The following is an 8,416-nucleotide window of genomic DNA, read 5'->3' on the forward strand; positions in this document are numbered from 1 at the left end:
AAAAAAATAATTCAAAAATATTAAAATATTATTAAAAATTGTCATCATCTGCACAAGCCGCGTCATATGGGACGGTCGGCGTCCACATTAGTGCTGGTTGGCTAAAAAATGGCCGAATGGACTAAATTGACACGAATGCGAAAGGTATATGACTCAATTGTAAAAAAAAAGGGGGGGTTTAGGACTGAATTAGCACAATTGCAATTGATTTACGAATTTTTTGATAATTTTCCCTAATTTTTCGGTGATACAAAATCCTCATTTGAAAATATCAATTAAAGATATTCAGCTAATACAGAGATTTAAATCTTAGACCATTTGTAATCAATATTAGACTACGTATTCATCCATGTCTTCATTTTCGACATCACCAATTATCCGAAGGAGTTCAAATGGTTATGTCGGTACTTGCTTCACAGCTATGTTGTAGCCATTAAATTCCCTTGATTAGTTTTCATTGAATTTTACTATCAAATTGCTGAGTTAAATGATACGTAGCCACTAAATTCCCTTGATTAGTGATTTTTCAAGGTATTAATCCAATTTAACGGAAACTAACGGAGGATAAATTTGTCACAAATATACCAATTTGTGATATTTTGTGATCAAAAAATTAGTTTTGAGTAAATTTGTCACAGGTATGCCAGTTTCGGATTTTTTATGGTCGAAAAATTACTTTGGGGTTCGGTTACCAAAAAAAAATTACTTTGGGGTAAATTTGTCACAGGTGTACCAATTTGAGATTTTTCATGATATTAATCCAATATTTTTTGGTATTTCATTACGATTTATTGTTTGCAAAATATTCCGAAGCCCCACAAGATCTTCCGAGGAACACATCTATGTCTTCATCTTTCTTGTACTTTTTAATTATCATTGGATGATAGATGATTTAGCATATTTCGTTACTAAAGAAATAAAAAAAAAATGGGGGAAAAACTCAGATTTATTCAGCACCTTTCACTTATGTGAATATACAACAGTAGCTATAACACCTCGTTGGATTTCCCTAGCCGTACAAGTACATTAGCTTATTTCATTTCGCAACAAAGATTGGCTTTGTTGAGCCAAACTTTCTGTTGCTCAAGTGCATTATTTCTCGTACGCTTCACTGGCAAATTTTGACCACAAGTTAGTTAATGCTCTTATCAAATGCATACCCTCATTTTTTTTCTCAATCCAATTCTCGGTTCCTGGTTCCCTGAGAACCGGACCAGGGAGCATTGGAACTTAGAACCAAAATGGTTCTCCGATTTCCGATTCAGCCCTGAAATCATGATCACTCCTAAGCAATTGTCTCTTTAGATTAAGGGTTGGACTTTATAGAAAAAGAATACACAACACAAAAAGGAGAAGCACCTTCTCGTGCACAGCCACCGTCCTCGCGTCCACGCCACCATCGTGACCAGCCATTGCGGAGGTCTTGCTGCTTCTCGCTACACCTGTTGACACCAAAAATTAATTAGGTCGTCAACAATAAAAATAAAATTAAATTAGGGGACATACAAAGCGACTAGGATAAAATACATAAGGAGCGTCGAAGGGTGACGTAAGCCATAAAAGTTGATTGTTAAGATTACTGCAGCATATAGCTAGCAACTACTAAAATGTCCTGGCGGGAAATTGAAGAATTTGAAATTAAAAAGATCGGAGTCGTAAAGGAGATAAGTGCTGCCCGAGTTTTCGTACCGTAGACTGTCGATGAAAATTGTTATGAGAAGACCAAGCCATCGAAGCTGTTGATAAGAAAAGAGGCATGTGGTTCTATGTGCGGTTAGTGATGGTTTGACACGGAAGGACAGGTGTCAGAATAGAAAAGAGATCGATGATGGTTATCTCACGGGAAAGAACAGATGTCAAGACAAAGAAGAGATCGATGATAATTATTATCCGGCGTGGTTGGGCCGGGACTCGCGCCGGCCGTTTCGTGCGAATCCCGGCCCATACCGATGTCGGTCCCGGTCCCCACTCGCCGTCGGAAGTGAGCCACAGTCGCCGGAGCCGACCAAGTCGCCGGAGGAGGTCAAAATGCCTCTATTATTGTCATGCCCGCCAACCGTCTGTCAAAATGTCTCACAAAGCCCGGTTTGTGTTTGAGCTTCGTCGGAGAGTAGGGGGCCGAACGATGACTCAACCGACTCAGGTAAGTGTTGAGGAGACCATCAGGGACCAGAGGGAGCCTGAATCATGGTCTGGGTACGTCGGCCAAGTTCCGATCGGCGTCCGGTTTGACGAATTCCGATCGGGGCTTGGCCGGCGATTATTCAGGCCGGTTTCTCCGGCGACCGGGCATCAAACACTCCTCAGCTCGATGAGCTGAGGAGAATGATGCCACTGGCCAGACGAAACATCCGGCGAATCGCCGGATTTTCGTCCGGTCAGTGGCCTTCGGCGTTTGAGGCTTGGACACTGGCTGAACCGGTCCGGTCCTGTTCAAAAACCGGTTCAGGGCCGGTTCATCGATTCGGGTCAATCAGACCCGACCCGGATCCAATTATCCGACCCGAATTAATCAATTCGGGTCGGTTTCGTGGATCCGGGTCGGTTCCGATCGGACCCGAATCCGATCACCTGACCCGGATCCGGAGATCCGACCCGGTCAACGTTTTGGATGGGATCCGACCCGACCCGGATCCGCCGACCCGACCCGGTTACAATATTATATTTTTTCTTTATTTATTTTTTTTTATTTTTTTTTAAAAAAAAAATTTAAATTTAATTTTTTTAAAATTTTTTTTCTTTTCTGTGTTATTATTATTATTATTATTAAAAAAAAAGTTTTATGATTATGTGATATATTTTTCATGGTATTATTATGTAAGTTTTTGTCTTGTTTAAATTAGACAAGCCTAGGATTGCACGGTAGTATTTTGCATGTTAATTTTATTACCGTTGTCTTGTTATGCATGTTTTTAATACAATTGCATGAGCTGTTGTGTTTTTTAATGTCATCTGACTTAGTTAAGGTTAGAACCATAGGCTGCATGAATTGTTATGTTCCTGACTGCTAATCGTTTCTGATTATGCACTCGCTTGATCACCTCACATGTTAGGAGAAAGGTCCTAAAATCAATCCAAACTGCCTGATAAATGTTTTTAAAAAAATGAACAAGGTAAAATGGTACCGAAAGGGCATTAGTTATCCAACTAGTGTAACCAAGTCCCCGAATTCAGTTAATCTCTGGTTCGTAGGAATAGGGTGATTCTCCCATCACCCTATTTGGGTTTCTAATCGACCCACCCCAAATCGATTAGTGGCGACTCCTTGGTATAAACCACTTGCATGTTAAATACTTAAACCCTAAGTCGCGATATGGTATGGGCTTGGAAGAGCCCGAGTTAAGTCCTGAACCTAGACTTAGCACGTACCAGGCGAATCCTCCCTTTTTGCATGTTTTCAAAAAAGGCTCGGGAGTTCGGTCGTGACAGTCCCGATCCGGTCCAATGGAATTGGTCACCTCGGTTTAGTTCACATTTTACTAATTTTTTTGAAGAAATAAAAAAAATTTAAAATATATATATAGTCAGTCCAGTCCGGTTCAGTCCGTTTCCCCTTGGACCCGAGAATCGAACTGTTCGGACACCAGCTCCATTGTTAGAAACCAAAAACTGGACTGACACTCCCAAGAACCGGGCCGACACTCCTGGGAACCGAATTGAACCGGCCGATTTAGTCCGGCCTGGGCGATTCCTGGTTTGGGTGGTCCGTTTTGCACACCCTAATTGTAACTCACCTATATACACGAATGATTATCTATTGCCAACTCATCATTAACGAGAACTCGTCTCGATTAACGAGGCATTATCACTACCAACTCATGGAGACGAAATCATAAACACATATTTGTCATGCCTCAGCCCATCCATCATGGGTGTCCTCTACATCAGGGAGGATAAATACACTATTATACAACCACATTAGGATGGCTATTACATACTCATTCTCATAACATGATACTCAAGCTATATTAAGCTACATTAGCAAAAATCATCTCGTATATTAATCATAGAATTTCATGTCCTATCAAACTATGACAGTCTATGTATGATAGAACATTTGTCTTTTCCCACAGTCTTATATACGTACTTATATAGAGGAGTTCGCTCTATGGCAGATAGGCCATGGCAAAAGTATTCATTCAGGGAGATTAACATGTAATAATCATAACATAATAACTGCCATGTACAGTCATATAATAACAGTGCAAATAATATAACATTAATCTCTTAGCATGTTCCGTATTAACAATTCAAACTACATATCCATCAAACTCTTTTTTTTTTTTTGGTCAGAACATCAAACTCTTATTCATAAAACAATCATCATTCAGTACATAACCTCATCATATGCAAATCATTACTACATAAGAACTGCCATATAATTAGAGTGCAAATAACATCAAACTAATTTCTTGGCATTTCTCATATTAACAATGTAAACCAAATATCTATTGGTCATATGCAAACCCACCAACTCTTATTCACAAGACAATCATCATTCAATCCAAGAGCTCACACATTCTTACATAACATGAGTTTATAACTTTTCCCAATTTGCCAGTGAAAACTCAAATGTATGCCAAGTTACAAGATCCATTACATAAAGGACATTTTTACACTAAACTGATATTACACATAAAACATTCAGAATTGATCACCAAGAATACATCAAGACTATATTCACTCTTATCGTCATATTTACATCAATTTTCCAGCTTAACAATGATAAGATTAACCCAACATAATAGTTGCACTCTTTATCTTAATTTTCTCTCAATCTAACTCTTCTAGTCAAATTTAGCTAAGGCCATTAATTTTCTATTTAATACATATAAATATCTTATAGACACTATATACATGTCCCTTATTTTTTAATATTACCAAAACAACTAACTTTTCAATATACTTGTGCGATTAACTCCAAATTTTGACTAGTTGGATAAATGGTCCAGATTAGACAATTAATTGTATAATTAACTATGACCTACGATCATAAACATCCTTAACATGTAAACAGCCCACAAAATTTTCAGTTTTAAAATATGAGACATCTAACTTTTTGAGATTAACAAATTAGTCCATAATCTACAATAGTCATATTTTCATTTCCTCTAATTGATCTAACTTATAGCTATACTGGAGAATTTATATGTTGTTGACACCTGATTTTTAATTTATTTTTTAAATTTTTCCAAAAATCATAAAACAAGGATTAGGAACCTTGGCCAAGCTTAGGAACCTATTCCTAAACCAAAAATAATTTTTTTATAATTTTCCTGAATTTTTCTGAATTTTTTTTAGTCAAAATAAGGGTGAAAATCAAGAAAAATATCAAATGGAGTCCAAAAATTCCATAAAAATAGTCATTAGTCTTCTTTTAAATCCAATTTCATTAATACAGTATCAATTTTATAAAATTTCAGTTGGGAATGTGCTTTTCCCAAAATTGGGTAAAAACAAGCTCAAATTGAATCAAAAATTCAATTGAGTCATTTCTGGTCATTTTTGGGCTATAGTGTCTTCACAACAAATGATCTTGGAACCTTGAATCACATAATGGTCGGTCCAATTTCAAAATTTGCCAAAGAAATCAAAAAACTCTACAATCCAATTGAATATTAGGGATTTTTAGCCCAAATTGGGAATCATTATCAATTTGAAATTGTCGAACCATGAGACCATCATTTCTAGGGTTAATCAGTCATGGGTAATCCAATTTTGGCATCAATTTTGCTCAATCAGGTCATTTAAGTACTGGATTGAATAGAACCCTAGTGACCCATATTTAAAAATTTGGGAATTTTTGGTTTAATTATGAAAAAAATTAGGCAAATCTCATATTTTGATGCAAAATGTGCCAAAGAATTCAATTTTGAGGTTAAATCTGAAAAATTAGGTCAAAATCAGGCTTAATTTACGATTTTTGACCAACCCGGGTCAGCCGGGTCAACCCGACCCGACCCAGGTCGATCTCTTTCCTTACTCGACTCACCCAGAACATGGTAAAACCTAGAAAAATCAACTCGTGCCTGCCTTTTCGCCGACTTAATCCAGCTAAATAATCACATTTTAAACTCCGATTCCAGCCGGAGAATCTCAGTTAGTATTGGAGATTCAATCCAACCGATTCGAGATCGGTGAATAACAAACCTTGGGCGGGAAATTCTAACTAGAAAAACTGAAGAAACATTATCAAACGCACAAGAGGTGCTCGGGAAAATTACAGAGAGAGAAGAGAGAGAGATATATAGAGAGAATGAGAGGGAAATCCAGAGAGAGAAAGAGGAGTAGAGATCCCCTGATTGAGTGATCAGCGCCAGTTGATTGAACGGCGTCAGCAAATCGATCGACCAGAGAGGATCTCCTCCTCAGGCGACCAGTGCAAATCTGGTCGCGAAGCTCTAAAAACTGACCTCGGCCGACGTGTCCAGAGCTACTCCGGCGAAGTCAAAGCCACCGTCTTGAAGTTCAAGTGAAAAGGAAGGGCTTGACAAACGCTGTTCGGTTCAGAAATTCAAAATCAAGCTCAAACGAAGAAGGTAAAGTCAACTCGTACCCACGGTTTAGCAAAAATTCCAAACTGTGTGTTTGAGCTTTACCGTGCTTGATCGTGTATTTTTTTATGATTTTGAGTTTCTGGATGTTCAAAAGCTAATTCTGATCATAAGTTTCATTGATTGATTGCAAAATCTGGCTTGAAAATGCATTTGACCGAGTCGGTCATGATTGTTGAACATCGCTGGAAATCGGAGACCTTAGCCGAATCGCCAAAATGACTTAGGCTATCCAAGTAAGTGATTCCCAACCTTTGTTTGATGTTTTGAATATTATTTTGGATCGATTTAGATGGCTAGGGTGTTATGTAGGTTGATTTGTGCAAGAGATTGGGTTGATTAAGTCAGTGATAGTATAGGGTATTTTGATCGATTTTTCGCCAGTCGGCGATGGTCCGGCGACGAATCAATAAGTTGAGGCTGATAGGAGGTGGCATGAACTATACACAGAACTAATTGAAATGGTAAAAAGGTCGTCAGAGGCTCACCGATGGTGAGCTCAAACCGGCGGTCTCGATGATGATCAAACCCAAATCATGCTCGCCAGGTGCTCGGCGAAATGCCAAAGAGAAAAACAGTGGAAATGACATCGTTTCAGTGCTGTGCCCGCCGGAACGTTAGTTGGTGCTAGTGCCGGCCGGTCCGATTCAGTCTGGTTTAATCTCCGTAGGAAAAATTAAAATAATAATAATAATTATTATTATTATTATTATCTAGAAAATTCAGGAAATTTCTTAAAAAATTCGAAAATTCAATAAAAATTTCAGAAAATTCAAAAAAATTTCAGAAATTCAGAAAACTTAACAAAAATTGGAAAAATTCTGAAAAATTCATAAAAATTTCAAAAAAAATCCACAAAAATGTAAAAAATTCAGAAAAATACAAAAAAAATCCAAAAATCCGTAAAAAATTTCAAAATTTCAAAAATTTCAAAAAAAATTCAGAAAACAAAAAAAAACTGACTCTCGGGAAGGATAATTCTCAGAAATGTTTTTCCAAAAAAAAATTAAAAATTTCAAAAATTCACAGAATGACTCAAAATCATTATGGCCAACCTTTGCAAGTGAAATCAGAATTTTTAGAAATGTCTAAAAGACATTTTTGAGGACCTTTCAATTTAGGGGTTAAAAAGGTTATAAGCCCTAAAAAACCCTAATTCCCTAAATCAACACAAATCATTGAATGAATAAGCCTTTAGGGCTTTACTAAGGTTTGGGTGTTTTGAATTGGTTTTCATTTTAGAGACAAATTAGGATTGTGCTATTTGATTGCAATTGATTATGCTACTTATATTGATTGATTGAGCTCTCACGATTAGAATGGTTAAAATTAGGGGATAAACTTCGGAAACTCGTATGACACGTTAGACACATCATATCTTTTTAGGTACTGAAAGGGCGTTAGGGATCGTGATTCGGGATCATTAGCATAATCAAGTCGACGTATTCAGAATCTCTGGTTCGCAGAATCGTGGTATTTCTCCCATACCCCAATTAGGTTTCTACTCAACCTACCAATAATGACTAGTGGTGACTCCAAATCAAAAATATAGATTGAATAGAAAGATAAAAATTACAATCCGCTGTCACGTGAGGTATGATCTGGGAAAAACCCATGTTTGTCTAGTAATGGGATGTCTGTGGAACGTTAAGGCGAAATATCCATATCGGACCTTAGTAGACCATTCGAAAACAATTTCCCCATTCGTGATAAATGGAAGTACCTCCTTAGTGTGCCCGAAAAGGCGCAACGCGACAGTTGTGAATTTACATTTTTACCCTTGTATTACACAAATTTACTATTTTACCCCTTTACATGCGTAGTTTCGTCTCTCTAACACTTTTGCCCATCAAAGTCATTCA

The sequence above is a fragment of the Syzygium oleosum genome, unplaced genomic scaffold, assembly GCF_021117445.2.
Source record: "Syzygium oleosum isolate NSW1041296 unplaced genomic scaffold, Sole_v2.1 Sole_v2.18, whole genome shotgun sequence".
Lineage (NCBI taxonomy): Eukaryota > Viridiplantae > Streptophyta > Magnoliopsida > Myrtales > Myrtaceae > Syzygium > Syzygium oleosum.